The sequence below is a fragment of the Amblyomma americanum genome, chromosome 11 (genome assembly GCF_052857255.1).
Source record: "Amblyomma americanum isolate KBUSLIRL-KWMA chromosome 11, ASM5285725v1, whole genome shotgun sequence".
Taxonomy (NCBI): Eukaryota; Metazoa; Arthropoda; class Arachnida; order Ixodida; family Ixodidae; genus Amblyomma; species Amblyomma americanum.
In genome coordinates this window covers 11513699-11529498 of record NC_135507.1, presented here as the reverse complement: position 1 = coordinate 11529498, position 15800 = coordinate 11513699, and the positions used below count along the sequence as shown (strand labels likewise).

At 49.3% G+C, this 15800-nt stretch overlaps 1 protein-coding gene across 2 annotated transcripts in view; it reads right to left on the bottom strand.

The window, feature by feature from the left end:
* LOC144110583 (uncharacterized) overlaps positions 1-15800 on the bottom strand; it is a 215827-nt gene that overhangs the window by 40803 nt on the left and 159224 nt on the right. The gene's annotated exons all lie outside the window — the stretch shown is intronic.

Here is a 15800-nt window from a genome sequence, read left to right as displayed (position 1 = left end):
CTCACTTCCTCCTCTTCCTCCTCCTCCTCCTGCTACCTCCGGCGGAACGCTACCAGCGACAACCGAAAGGCCAGAGAAAAACGCATACACATTTCAAGTAAACGCGGAGTCAACATCAACAGAAAGACTGCCAACAAAAGCCGAGTGGTGTGCGCCGAACTAACACACATGCACGCACACGTACCTCCTCCAGCGTTCTTTGGCTCGCTAATTCGTTCCCTTCTTCTATCTCTATTTCTTCTCCGGACGCGCACCGAGAAAAACGACTCCGAGTTCATTTGTTTTGCGCGCGGCCTGTGAACTTATCGCGGAGCCTTCGGTTGATTCGCGAGTTTTTTAACTTGTTGCTTCTCGGGCGGCTCTGTCTTGAGAGAAGGCAAGGGTGTGCTATCGAACGGAGGAGATATTCGCAAACTCGCGCGCATGACGACGACGGAAGAGAGAGGGCTTGGGCGCACAAGAGAGAGAGAGAGAGAAAATGGGAAAGGGTAGGCCCGTGTTCCTCTCTGTCTCGCCTTTTCAACTATGCGCCGCAGTCCACGAGCGAATCAAAACAGTCCGACCAACATGATCCGAGCCTGTGCGGTACGCAGAGAGAAATGAAACGAAGAAAAAAACCAACCGACGAAGGAGGAGGGAAAGTTAAAGACTCCGAGGTCTGTGAACTGCGCTCTTTCGAACCGCGCCGACTGTGCACAGCGGCAGAGGGACTCCGCCGATCTTTCTGTGCGAGGCATTTTCAGCGAACTGATCATCAAAAAATAATAATAATAATAATAAAGAGACGAAAGAAATGAAAGGGCGAAAAGGCAGACCAGGCGGTCCGGACTCATATATAGGGAGAGGATTCGCAGTGCGCCGCGGGTCAAATTTAATGCGCCACTTGAATATGAGTAATAACTTTAATTGCGCACCAACAGCCGTGCCGGCGAGGGCCGGAGACGTCAAGAAGGAGGGGGGGTTCTGACTTCTTTCTCCTTTAGTTCTCGGAGCGGAGGGCCGGTCGACGGCGGCGGAGTTGTTTTGAGAGTGCGCAAAAGTGACCGAACTGCGCGGCAAAGCTCTGCAGATTGTTGGGAAAGGAGGTGGCCGGCAGCAGGGTATACGAAACGGATCCTGGACGTACAAGATCGTTTCGACTTCTCTTCTGGACTCGCTCGTATCCAATCCCCCCCCCCCCCTTCTCGACCCCCTCTTCACATCGTGTCCGTTTCTAACTGGCGTGGGCAAGAAGAGCGTTCGTATGACTGAAGATGCGCATGATTACGATTCACGAGTGGCCCTCTGCTTGGATTGCTTAGATTGCGCGTGCATGCATGCCGGCTCGCTATTTGGTGGTCCGCGCCCCGATGCACGAGAGTGAGGGGGGGGGGATAAAAGAGGTGGTGCTTCTGCTGCTGCCAGAGGTCTCCCTCCCGACGGTGCGGCACATGACGGAGAGGTTTGGGGCGGTAAGGGTATACCCATAAGTAACCCGAGGCACGGGGCACGTTCTACGTGCCCGCCGTTTTTCGTCGATCGCAAATGACACTCGTGTTTTTTTTTTCTTTTACCTTCTACGCTATTTATTTCAATGCGCATGCGCGTTCTTTGCGTGGCTGAGAGCTTCGATATCCTATGCCTTTTTCTTTTGAGCACGGGCAACCAATGATCGAGCCGGCTAGCGATGCCCGGTTCACAAAGTGGAAGTAGTTCACTTGAGCGGTGTAGTGGATGCAGCAATTTGCAGGGACTTCCGGGACGTCGGTTGCGTTAGCACTTGCAAGCCCTAGCTTCCACGAAGTGAAGCCAGATTTTGGTGGCGATCCTTAGCTGCACTACTTCCGACAAAACCTTGCGGAAACTATCTCCAGTCTTTCGTAAAATGTGTTTCAATCTAGAGAGGGAGACGGTGCTGAGAAAGGGTAAAATTTGTATCTTTTTAACTCAGCAGCGCATCTGCCTACACTATGAACAACCTGGCTGCCTCCATCACCCTAGACTGGAAAGATAAGAGGAATTCAGCCCAACGCACCTGGTTGTCCGTTGTCGTCGCAAAAAAGCCCTCAACTTGCTCCGCTATCTCCATCCGCTACATTAGACTCCAGCTGAAAAAAGCCACAAGTGGTTGCATTATTTACCCGGCGTCTGTTGTACCTGACAGGCGCCTTGCAAAGTTTCGCGCTCTTCTACACTTATGGCCTTAGTGTTCCTTTTTTCAATGAGGCTCGAAAAATTTCGCCTCATATGATAGCCCCAGTCGAGCATTTTCCGGTAGCGCAGCCGTCGGGGGCGCCAGCTAGGATCTCGCCAGTGGGAGTGTATGATTTAACGCCTTAGCGTTTATGGTCCCGCGCGTGTAGCACAAAAGCCGGCGTCGGCGTCGTTGGCCGTGAGCGAAAAATCCACAAAAAATCCTGAAAGACGGAACCTATAGGAGGCCGGTGGGTCACCCAGACCACCTGACGCACAGATGGTGGGACCAGCGAAACTGACGCACGACATGTTCCTGCGTCCGTTTCGCTGGTTCCACCATCTGTGCATTATGAACAAACTAGCCCAGCAATTTACTCTGTTGAAACCACATGACCTTGTGACGTCACCACAACCTGCCCACCTGATTGTGAGAAAACTGCCCGCCATGGCAGGCGGCAGTTAAATTAATGATTGGTTGCAAGAGGTTGCTCGGATAGGTCGCCACGCTGGTGGCAGCACTTGCCATTGCAGGGCAGTGGGACATCGCCTAACTGCTGCACGACTGTGTCAGGAGTGATATGGGATTCCCGGGGATCATTGAATGTAAAGTAAACAATGACCAACTCCGCATATATGGGCATTAAGCCATTAATGCTATCGCATCATAGCTTAAGGCGGAGCTTAAGTGTCCAATAAGACTTTTTGACGCGCTAGTTGGTGCGTGAAGTGACGGAGTGTCCCCTCCATTTCTTTTTTGACTTACGCACATGTTTATCAGACCTCGTCACCGTGGTGACAGCCATGTGACGCCCCACACCTCCTGTCTATCCCACCTTCTCCTCAGTTTCCTTTCTGTTCTGCCATCCCCTTCTTTCTCTTCCCTCGAACGCAGATAAGGCTTTGACCCACATGAAAAGAGTGTGTTGCATTTTTTACTTTCCACCGCGGGTTCTCTCCGCTATATCCGCCTCCGTCTTCCCTTCTCCCCCCACGTCAGGCCTCTCCAAATACTTTACCCTCCCACTCCGCCACCTTTCTGCTATCTTCCAGCCGGTAAACAAGGACACGGGTACTCCATCGCGTCCCCCTGTATGAATGCTCGCGCAACAGCTTGCTGCGATAGAAGAAAGCGCGGCCCAGTCGCAATTTCCCAACATTCCGCGTCAGCCGGACGTCAACGCATTCGTTCGTTTGCTGTAAGCAGCTTGCACGAGTTTAGCATTTTGTGTGTGTGTGTGTGTGTGTGTGTGTGTGTGTGTGTGTGTGTGTGTGTGTGTGTGTGTGTGTGTGTGTGTGTGTGTGTGTGTGTGTGTGTGTGTGTGTGTGTGTGTGTGTGTGTGTGTGTGTGCGCGTGTGTGCGTGTGTGCGTGTGTGCGTGCGTGCGTGCGTGCGTGCGTGCCCCCGAGGCGCCCACGTAACGTTGAACCATTGGCAGGGTTGCCAGTTGGTCATTGCCACGATTTAAATTAACCTGGAGATCTTGCGGAGCGACCTATATATAGCATTGCGTTGGCAAGTGAACACCAATTGGTAATATTAGTATTGTTGCATAAAACATGAAAACACGTTTTAAGTAATAAATTTCGCCAAAAAAGCCGCCCAACTCGCTACACGTTGTGAAGCATTTTAACGCGATGCGTTGAAGGCCCTGTTCTCAAGAAAATCCGATGTCTGCGTGGTCGGCGTTGTGAGAAAAAAAAATCACGGGCAGGTGGTCCTTAGATAGCAATCAAGGAGGCAGGCCGGCCACTTAGGTCACTCGACCATGCGGCGTCATCAAGGTCACAACATGCGCGCTGTGGTAGGTGGCAATGAAATTAATGATCGGTCGTTCGGAAAGAGCAACCCGGGTCGCACAAAGCCCACCACATGGAGTACCTCTAATCACAAGGGCAGTGGCGCATCGCTTAAACGCTGCACCACTGCGCCAGGAGGGGTATGAGGACTCCCAGCGATCTATGAATACAAAGTAGAGTATGACCTTCTGCATATAGGAGAACTAACCAATCACCGACTTTTTTTAGTGCGCTGTTAGAAGCGATTCCCGCGTCCAGATCGTTATTGCCAGGGTTGAAATTAATCAGGAGGTGTTGCGAAGCTACCTGTAGCCCATAGCTTTGCATTGGCAAGTGAATGTCCATTACTAATATTATTATTGCTACATAAAGCATAAAAACTCATTGTTTTAAATAGAAATTTCGCCACCAAGACCAACTCGCTACATACTGTGAAACATGTTCACGCTACAATCAACACACTAGTGAGGCGCATACCGAATCTTTGAAGTGTACTAATGGGTTAGGGGTTAATTGGAGAGACATGGGAGAGGCCTTTGCCCTGCAGTGGGTGTAGTAAGGCTGATAATAATAATAATAATAATAATAATAATAATAATAATAATAATAATAATAATAATAATAATAATAATAATAATAATAATAATAATAATAATAATAATAATAATAATAATAATGATGATGAATACCTGGAGACTGGGTTCATGTCGGAACGTTTGATGAGTGACAAATGAAATAAAATTAAAGAAGCAAAACAATTTCAGGCAAGAGCAGAGGCTCTTTCGCGTGGCGCACCTTCTTCCGCTGCTTTTTATAGAGCAAATAAACTTATCGCAGCTGCCGCGTAAGCGATCGTAGCCAAACAGGGCCATATGCGCAGGAAGGGACTTTCGAGTGGGCAGCGCACAGTCGATAACAGTTTCGCCCGTTGAACATGCGTGCTCCCTTTTGCACGTGCGCACGCAATCGACGCTGTACGAGACACTTCCTATTTGCAGGCGTTGTTATTAATCCCGCTCGCTCTATAGGCGAACACAGCAACCAGCGTTCCAGTAAAACCCTGCCAACGAGCACGCGGGTTTAAGAGCGACAGGTCAAAGAGCAAACGCTTGTAGAGGACCAACTGGGACGGCCACCTGCGCATGGCTGATAAGGGTGTCTTGTTTTATTTGTTTATTAGGCCATGCAACAAAAAACAAATTAACTCAGCTCTACGTCGCCTCTTTCTGACGTGTGCAATGGGTTTCGGCGGAGTCGAAGGCAGCCTGCACAAATCTCTCGCAGACGCTCTGCAGAATTACAGACACGAATTACTGAATTACAGGCAGAACTGCAGAACCATTGAAGATGATTTGATGCCAGCAAAGCAATGGCAGCTTGGGCAAATAGCTCCGTGGCTAGGCCTCCGGTTACATAAGATGGGCTCGAAAACCCACCTTTTCCGAAGCATTCCAACTCAGACAAGCCGACTACGTGACCAGCGGAAAGCATGAATCTATTGCAAAACCGGTGAGCACCCGGCGGCGACACTCGTACTTCCTGCATACAAAGCAGGCGCTCAGACCTCTAAACCACCAATGAGGTCAAACAGTTAACGCACATTCACGTATCACGGTTTTGTAAACAAAGTGAAACAGGTTAATCAGAAATCACGCTGCGGCCGCGCGAAGAATTTAGTAATTTTCTAACTGCAGTTAAACTTCGTTATAACTAAGTTGTAGGGGGCCAGGCGATTTCTTCGTTATAGCCGTAGCCTCGTTATAGCCCGTGTTTACCGAGCTTCCAAGGGGAATCGTTATTCGTGCAATTGCTTGACATCACATTTGTGCAAGCTTTCCCCACTGATCTGCGGAACGCCTATCGCTTACCGTTCGTGTTGCCCGCGACTCTAGGCTTGAATAAAGACGTCGCCCCACACCGTTTTAGACAACGGGCGTTCGATATGCTCTTCCTCGCCAAAAGCAGCAACTCTGGAATGGCGTCAGCCGCGAATGAATTCCAGCCACAGGGCGGCTCGTTTTGCAACATCGTCTCAGCCCGATGAGGCGAACACGCACGCACACGCAGGCACGCTTTGGTCTTTAATTTTTTAACCAACATGGTTCTCCATCTCCTTCCACCACCAGCGCCAAGTTGGGGTATAACGCCATCACCGCGGAATAAGAATTTGCACATATTCCTTTTTAATTTTTGCTTTGGATCGAGCAGTTTGGTTCGTTGACGAATGCTCGCGCCAAAAAGACTTTCTCTAGGGTGGGTAAGAAAGTAAAAAAATAAAAAAGACAGTTGACAAACTGATAACATGCACGACCCGTACAGAGCGCACTGTAAATGTCGTATGTGTTCGTTTGTCAACCTGCCCCTTTGGCGGGAGTACGCATTTTCAACAGATGCTGATTTTAAGTGCAAAAGCTCTCCGCTTCAAAGAAAAAAAAAAGAGAAAAAAAGCACACATCCGCAGCGGAAATTCGGAAGACCTCCCATAGTACAGTGCGTGCGATGCACTTCGGAATTTTGTGGTCATAGTATTGAAGGGAAGCGACGGCGTACTGGCCGACTATCTAGAATTGTCCACATGATATTAAAACCTGCGCCTCTTCGCGAGATTTAAGAAAGGAAGAAACAAGGAGAGAAAGAAATAAAGAACGGAACAAAGAAATAAATGAATAAAGAAGGGAAGAGAGAAAGAAAATAAGAAAGAAGGAGAGAAAAATAAAGAAGGAAAGACAGGAAGAAAGGAAGAAAAAAGGAAGGAAGGAAGGAAGGAAGGAAGGAAGGAAGGAAGGAAGGAAGGAAGGAAGGAAGGAAGGAAGGAAGGAAGGAAGGAAGGAAGGAAGGAAGGAAGGAAGGAAGGAAGGAAGGAAGGAAGGAAGGAAGGAAGGAAGGGAAAAGGGAAAGAAGAGCTATCGGGCTCAAAATCAGCTGCACCTTTCAAAATGTGGTAGGAACTCAATCCACGAATTCATGGGAGCCTGGTGAGTAGTAGCGGAAATTGATTCAATTAGCCGTCGATGAAGATACCAATGTACTCTGAATTCTTGCACAAGTTGGGCAGCCTGTGTACGGAGGAGCATTCATTGCGCATGAGGCTGAAACCTCACTCGGGTCACGTCGGATGCGCTGCAAGTCATACTGAACGCGACAGTGTAGTACGTGCCGTGGAGAAGGCAATGATATCAAAGCGGCGCTGATTGGTGAAAACTTCCACGAGCGCGCAACGAATCGGATAGCCTCGATTAAAATAACAAAGCAAATATCGCATATCCCGTTCGTCCCCCCTATTGCGACAACAAGCGCAAACGGCGTGAGCCGCGAATCAGGTCCAGCCACGTCAACGGTCTGTAATCATTTCGCCTCCCCTGCACATTTGTTTCGCAACATTTTCGTTTCAGCCCCTATCTCGAATATACACCTGCTCGGGCCGAACATTCACAAATACACTGCAAGAGGAAAGAAAACGCGCGATAACAGCGGAGGGGCGGGCGATAGAGGCGTCTCACACTTACTGTATGAACCAGTCAGAGTTCATCTCTCGCGATACTCATGTTCCTCGTTTCAGTGTCGCTTCAAAGTTGCGCTACATTTTTTCCCAGCACTGGCATTCGCGAAACGAGCCGGCCTTGACCGACTGGCCGATTTCCAGCGAATGCACTCGAGCTGTACTGCACGTGCACTCGTCAGCTTCTCGTGTAGAGAGAGAGAGAGCTTTGAAATCCTCTGCGAATTTTCCGACGCCACCTTGCTCCACATTTATTCCGATTCTCTTCTTTTTAATGTTTTGCTTCATTTCTAGTGTTCCTGCAACTCGTATCATATCGACGTGCTTTGAGAACTAGGGCGCGAAGGGCGCCCTCGTTGGGCGGTTGCAAAATACCGTTTTACTGGCCGATAAAGGATGGATTCTCGCTAGCGCGTCTCAAGCCCCGGTTCAATGTTCACGTGGTGCACTCGAGTTACTGCAGGACTGGGAATTGAAGACGAATGAGAAGTGTCCACCCCAGCAGCACAACTAATCGACCAAATATTGGATACACATAGGCAAACACCGGTCCTACAATGGGCCAGTGTTAAACCAGCTATTTCCAATATTGGCCCGAGCCTCCGCTGCCGGCATTTCGACCTAATGCGCATTTGTTCTCCACATCCGTCTGTACAACGAGAGAACCACGTGCGGCACACAGGGAGCGTTAACAGTGTGTGAAAAGCACCAAATGCTTAAGGCAACAGGTGCAGGCAGCGCAGAGTGAGCTATGAGGTGCAGTACACTCTGGGTCAAACATTATCCGACCATGTGGGGCCGACGTGGCTTCTGCAACTCGGGCCAGAATCGGCCCAACGTTGGCTGCCAAGCGAGCTTCTCCACGGGGCCTATTCTGGACCAATATAGGCAGCCTCCAATATAGCGGCACAGTACCGAAGGTCATTAGGAGAGGTTTTGGTCTTCCAGTGGACGGAGTTAGGCTGAAAATGCTGCTGCTGATGATAGCCAGCCCATGTGGGAGGCGAATGTCGGTTTGGAAAGTCGGATTAGCCCTTCTCACATCGACATGGGACCATTACGTGCAAAATTTGGGCTGACAAAACTCTGCATACAGAGAGATTACGCATAGCTATTAGAGGCGAGTAAGTACATATAATGCTAGCAAGGTGTGTTGCATCACATCCTGCTGTCCGGTGTCCATTGCTCTGTCTGTCGGTGAGGTACTACAAATGCTACGTACACTTTCGAGACGACACGGTTCTCTCAAAAGACCAAGAAAAGGCCCTCTCGAGAGATAACCCAGGACACGGCCAATAAACAGAGTAGCTCGGCATGCGTCAGCGCATCGTGGGTAGAGCTCTGCAGAAAAGTCGTCTTCACGCAATGCCGGGCGTTCGAAGCAAGTAATCAGAACGGGTTGATGGCAACTGATTACGAATGTCTGGCATTTTATGACGCGCGTTCGTTTCAATGCTTAGCTCGAATTGATGATAGTTCGAGTATCCGGTGACCAAAGATTCCTATTTTTCACTCTTGCTATGTGGCATTTTCCTGTCTGTCGTTATGTCCAAACAAACAGCTGAGATCAAACCGCAATAGTCTGACGAATTTTCATTTCACAGAGGCTTGGACACTCTCCAGATTAGATAACATTACTAACCATCAGCTCACAATGCTAGGTGAGGGGCGGCGGGGTATGTTGAAAGGCCACAACTGTCCGACTAGATAAACGTATGAATGAAGAAAGTTTCCGAGTTAGTTGCCCTCTCGAATGACGCATTTGTTGTGAACCTGCACAGCTAGCTAAAAAAAAAATAAATACGCGGACACATCTATGGCCACTCACCAGCTAAAGGAGTGTTTATGTCTCCTAAACGTGTACGAGCGTGAGAGCAAAAGAAATATCTCGGGCGAAACATACCCCAGAGTCGGGCCCAATATTCGACAAAAAGGTTTGTCGCCGTATCATAACTGCGTATTTTTCTACTGCGTTGCGAAGTAGCTTGTTGTCAGAACCGAACTGGTTCTCTCGCTAAGATAAAGAACTGTGGGATACTAGAGAAAACTCTGTTCTTCATGCAAGAATTTATAAGGCCGTGTCCAAAGTACTTCAAAAAATCATTGACAAAGGAGAGTTTTCTGTACTGCTTTTGGATAGGGTTTGAACGATGGGAATGAGTGTAAACAGCTGCCTGATCAGTTAAATGACAAACCGCGCGAAAGGGCAAAACACCCATTCCGGGTGGTAAGCAGAACGGCCGCCTATCTCTCCCAACACGCGCGTCAGGCAGCGGAGAGCAAAGAAGAGAGGGTCGCATGACGCAAGACGGAAGTCAACAGCTGACCGGCGGCCATCTTTAGTACGCCGCTGCAGAAATTGCGCTGACGCTTTTTACAGCGGAGTTGGCCGAACGCGGCCTGCCAGCTCGCCCGCACCGTTCTGCTGGGGCGGGTGAAAGTTTTTGTCGAGATAGGTGACAAGCACTCTCGCCTTCGTCGCGCTATCGCCCCGTGAGCGGGTGGCCAACTCTCGGGCGCCATGTTTATGTTTTGCCTCCCTCTGCTGGTCCATGCAGCCTCGCGCCGCTCGTCCTCGGCGTTACACTGACCGACGCGAAGACGCCTAAGGACGCTACGTGTGTTGCACTGTCTGCGCAGGTGAACGTATCTGGAGGCAGATATGACGTAATCGCGCTGCAATTCCAGCTGGTTCTGGTCAAACGGAGAACTATAATGTCCAAGGCCAAAAGATTGCAGGGCTGTCGAGATTTTTAGCACAGCGCTTCTGCATACCTGACCGCGTACAGCTACCGCCAACTTGTTGGAGACTTGCGCTAGCGGTGTACCGTAACGCCATGCCTCATGGCCTCATGGCGATGGCTGCATGGCGATGGCTGCGCATGCGTGGTCAGTTCTATGCGCACAAATGAAAAATTAAAGCGTCCCACGGACCACGCATGTTCGTGAAGCTAGCGCAAGAGAGCAGCAATCACGCTAGCGGTACATGGAAGCGGCGAGCTAAAGGATTGCGTGATGGTTAGCACACTGCATTGCAGCATTGCAGTCGTGGCCTTGTGTTTGAGTGCTCGCCTCGGCTACGGGAGGTCGTGGGTTCGATTCCCGCGGCCGCCGGTCCACCCAGCCGGTTAATCGAATGGGAACAGGCGGTCCCCCGGCCCAGTGCTCGGTTCTCCAGGGGTGCACCGCGTGGGAAGGGCAGCCTGCGCCTCAAAATTCCCGTCGAATGTGGGCAAAACACGACTCCCCGAAGTCCGTTTGCAACACTCGCACCTTGTGCCAGTTACAAAACCTACGACGTTCATGAAACGTTCACCTTCAAAGAGTGCAGAACACGCCGACTTGGAATGCATCCATGTTTTGCCGGCTTGTACTGCATTCAAGCACGAATGAAACCAAAAGAAAAGTGAAAGAAACACCGGATGAACACAAAAGCGAGGACGAAAATGCGCACAAGACGTAGCTCTATTTACTCCCTTGTCAGTTGCACTTCATCATGGCGTAGTTTAAAAAGTTCCAGGCGTTCGACAGGCATTAACCACCCTGGATTTAACAGCGCGAAACGTTACGAATAGCAAAAGGTGACGGCCCAAAACTTCGAACCCACAATGAGCTGTTACCAACTTGCCCAGCCTTGTATCTTTCTTCAGGCATTAAACAGCACAGCCTTGCTATCATGATAATGTTCATTCTCTGCATAGCCAGTCTAGTATCCAAACTGCCACAGAGGGATGCAAACAGCAGCAGTAAGCTTGCGGTCTGAGCGCCGAAGGCAGCAAACTTGGCGCTCCATCCTTCAAGACTTTAGATGCCGTACTATTGGAACAAGTCAGCTATTTTCTGGCCTCTTCTGGACTGGCTCTTCCGACGTGTGCACGGCAGAGTAGACGCTGCCTAGGAACCCGTCGCTTACACTCCACGTATAGCGTCCCTTCAGCACTACGACAGGTTTTCTCAAAATATATCGCGCATTGGGTCCTTATTAAGGGCTATAGCACGGCGGAGGCGTATCGGCCTTAACATGCAGCAGAGCAACCGGGTGTCAAGCGCGCATGCGCACCTGGCATACGGTCTACTCCGGTGTACGCGTACGCTATTACGCCTTATGCTATTTTGGAGAGCTTTAACACAGCAGATGCGCATAAGCGCAGACGTATACCGGATTAAAGCGCACCTATCATGTACGCACAGTTACACCGTGTGGAGCCAGGTGGGGCGCGCGCTGCAGGCACGCGTTAATCAGGTATACTTCTACGTTAATTCACCTCCGCTTTGCTAAAACTCTCTATTGTCTAATGTTAATCGCTCCAGTGAAATACGGCAGCGAGGCTGTCAGTAGTTCTCTGAGCGTTAAGCCTTATGCGCCGTATACCGTTAGCCAGCGACAGTGCGTCCTGGTATCGCAACAGAATTTTCTCAAGGCCGTCAGCGATTTCTGCAGGCACCGCCGAACGGCAACAGTGTCAGTTTTTCTTCGAACGCGCAAGAAGCGCGGTTCCAAAACCAAACACACAATAAATAAAGCTCCTATCGCAGCGTTCAGTCGCAAACATCCCGGTGCAAGCGTGTCGTCATTCGTTCAAGGCGCCTCACAACAAAAGCCCCGCATCCTCGAAACGCAAGTGTTTCGAGTTGCTATTACAATGGATTTTTTGGGCGATTTCCAAGCGGCATCGACAACTTGGCGCGGTTTTTATTTGTTTGCGCGGCCGATAGTCGAGTGTTGATTGTCCTCGCTTTTTTTTTTCTTTTTCCAAGGTTGCTCCTACCTGCCTCCACTCAAACGTGTTTCCATTGCAGGCTTGAGGAGAACGGAAAGATATCGAAGTCTGTACGCAACTATCCCCCCCTCCCCTCCGACGGCGCTGTGTCCTCCGGAGTTAAAACGCCGCCTTGTCCCTGGAGTGTTATTTTGGTGAAGAAGAATGCACGACCGTTTGCTCTCGGAGAGATTCGAGTCCCACTTACCAAGGTTTATGTTATTATTAAGCCTTGAAGATACGCTTAGGAGCGTGGGATAAGATAGGCGCGCGCACCTCCGTTCTCATGTGGGTTTGAGCTTGCAGGGGGCGCCTAGAAAATAGCGTGGAAAAAGCCGCGGTGGTGGCGGTTGTTCGAACAGCCGTCAACTGATTATACCACACAGCTGATGTTAATCATCAGCCTGACCAATGATTAGCATCAATTGCTCGGCCAGGTTTTAAGCGGTCCCTCCTGAGGCGTGTATCGTCGAAAAGCATGCCGTTTTTCCTCGTGCCTAAGCCCAGGCGGCTCAGTGGTTGTCGTGTTCAGAGGCTGTGCCCGAGGTCGGGGGATCGAATCCCTGGCCGCGACGGCCGCATTTCGATAGAGACGGAATGCGAACAAGCCCGTTTACTGTGCATAGTCAGTACTTTAAAAATCTGCCGGTGGTCGAAATTAGCCTGGAAGCCTCACTATACGGCGACTATTCCACAATCACTCCCTTCGTCATACGTTCCCTCATGACGCGGTTCGGGTATCCACCTCAGCGCTTGCCTTTTCCTCATAAGAAACTTAACATTGGCATAGCGACTGAGCCATCGCGGTGTGTAAGCCACCAGAGTGGATGGTAATCGGATGGCAATAAAGAGTGGATCGTGATCGGGATAGGGATAGAACAACACACCCTGTATATTTGCAACTTTTGTGCGCTTTTGTAAAAAAAACGCTTGACCATATTTAAAACAATAGCGCAGAAAGTCGGAAGTGCAGGACGACAGAATTGCTATTTCGTTATTTCTCGCCATAGCGTTTGTCTTCTTGCAATCAAGTTTGCAGTCAATTTTACATTTCATGGGGGGTAAAAGGTGACAGGGATAGTTTAAAATAGTTTCGGCAGAGTGAGTTGTGGTCGCTTGTAGCTCTAATCACTTGTTCTGTCGGATGCACAATGCATGTACAGTGGGTACATGCTCTCCCCTGGCCTTGTGCTCGGCTTCTGTGGGGTGAAATTCCTGTAAACTTGGTCTACGACCCGCCTTCTGTAGTCGAAAAAAACATCTTGCGCCGCGACGCTCTTCGGCCAAAGCTGCCCTTGTGCCATCAACATTCATTCCCATCATAAAATTGTTTTAGACGGCACATTAGCGGTGTACTAACAATCTATTGAGTACCTGTTGAGTGTTTGTTGACTGTCTATTGAAATCTGTGTACGGATCCAGCCAGCGCGGCATACGCAACCAACGGTACCCGAGTGCATTCTATGCTTTCGTGGCCCGACATGGCGGCGAGTCATTCTGAGAACACACAGACACATGACGACCTCGAGTGAAAGAAAGTAAGCAGAAAAGTAAACGAAAAGAAGGGGGCCGCCACGCGGCCAAGTACTACGCACGCGTTTGCACGCTCGGCCCGTTGTGCTCACGCGCAAAATTCTTCCGGAAACGGCCTGTTTACAAGCGATAAAAAGCGATCCGGAATGCCCCGGTTCGCCCTTTTTATCTGCGCGCGCAGCCGCAGAAGAAATTGTACGTATAGCTGCCAGGGGCCTTCAGAGCAATGAAAAGCGTGTCGCCAAATTGCTTTCAGACGTCGTAAAACTGAGAAGAGAAAAGAAAAAAACAAAGTTGCTCGGCCATTAAGGTAGAAGACGTTAAAATACTTCAAAAACGTATTCACAAGGATCTCGTCATGTCATCATCCTCACCATAAGTCTTACTACGTCCACTGTAGTGTAAAGGCCTCTCCCATATCTCTCGCCAGATGAGGCTAGCTTATCCCCGCAAACTTCCTAATCTCATCCGCGCACCGAACTTTCTTCCACCTCCTGTTACGCTTCCCTTCTTTTAGAATCCGCTCCGTTACTATTAAGGACCATCAGTTATCTTGCCTTCCCATTACATGCCCTGCTCAAGCTCATTTCTTGCTCTTCATTTCGACTAGGATCACATTAACCTGCATATGTTCCCTCACCCACTCAGCCCACTTATGATCTCTTAACGTAACACCTATCATTTTTCTAGTCATAGCTCGCGGCGTTGTCCTTAAGTTGAACCCTTTTCGTTAGCCTCCACGTTTCTGCCCCATAGGCGAGTATCGCTAAGATACAGCTGTTATATACATTTCTCTTCAGGGATACGGGTAAATTGCCATTCATGATCTGAGAGAACCTGCTAATCTCATCCCGTACAAGCTCAAAAGTAGGCGTTTCGCCCAAATTGCAGAGTGTACGACCGATAAACTTTGCGCCGATTGTGCGAGCTTGGCCGCTACGGTGAGAAGTGGAACTCGAATCTTTTAATGTAATCAAACCGCAGTGCGATATGGGCGCGACAGTTGCTGCGGGACAGAAGATGGTACTGAAGAATTGCTGCCGATACTGTTACCGCCTACGCATTGTTTCAAACACACGTTCGATGTTTGGGAAGGAGGAAAAATAAAGTTGGGGAAAGAGCAGCGGCTGGTATGCATTCGAAAAAAAGAAAAACTTATCTTTCCGTGAGAACGCCACACTACTGATCACAGTACACAAGCCGTGGCCAATCGTGCGACGACGATATAACCCTCAATCACGAGCGATGGCATGTGATGAAGGCAATAGCCATTGAAAAAAAAAAACGAAGATAAGTAATTCAGGTTGCGTGAACCTCGCTCCACGTATTACAGGAAATTTTACAGGTCTGAAAGCACCTGATTTCATATTCATTTTGACGCTTGTTGTACGTGGACAAATAAAAAAACGTCGCGATAATAAAGTTAAATATGCTTTTGTCGTGATTGCGTACAGCGAAGCAGAACAACAGGCGATATTATTCATGTCGCAATAAATTAGCCTTATCATTCGTACCTTGTTTATGCCTTTCTGCCGCCAACTGAATCGAAGAGACGTTGCGTAAACAGCACTAATAATGAGTGCACCGTGTGACTGCGCGCAACGAGAAATGCATGCGCGAAAAGCCACGTCACAAGGAGCAAAACTAGAAACATATTACTGTCGGGACGTTATGCAACCGGAATGTAATGACGATGTTGAGGAACAAGCCGTCTTTCCCGACCAAACTGGTAAAGTAAACAAGCCACCAATCTCAACTCGAGGAATCCTCAAGAAGAGCGTTGTAAGATGCTGCTCAAGCAAGCATCAACATTCTGTTCAAAAGCCGTACTTAAAACTCAGTTAAGTCGCAGCGTCGCACTCAAATCTTGAAAGAAAGAAAAACTCTCAGGCGATCCTCTGTGGATCGTTTGAGTGCGTTAGCAGCAAAACGTTCGTTATTTCCAAGGCGGTACACTTGGTTCGTTATATCAGAGGTTAACCCAAGAACAGTCGTTATATCTGAGGTCACATACTAAGGTTTATTATATCCGAAATG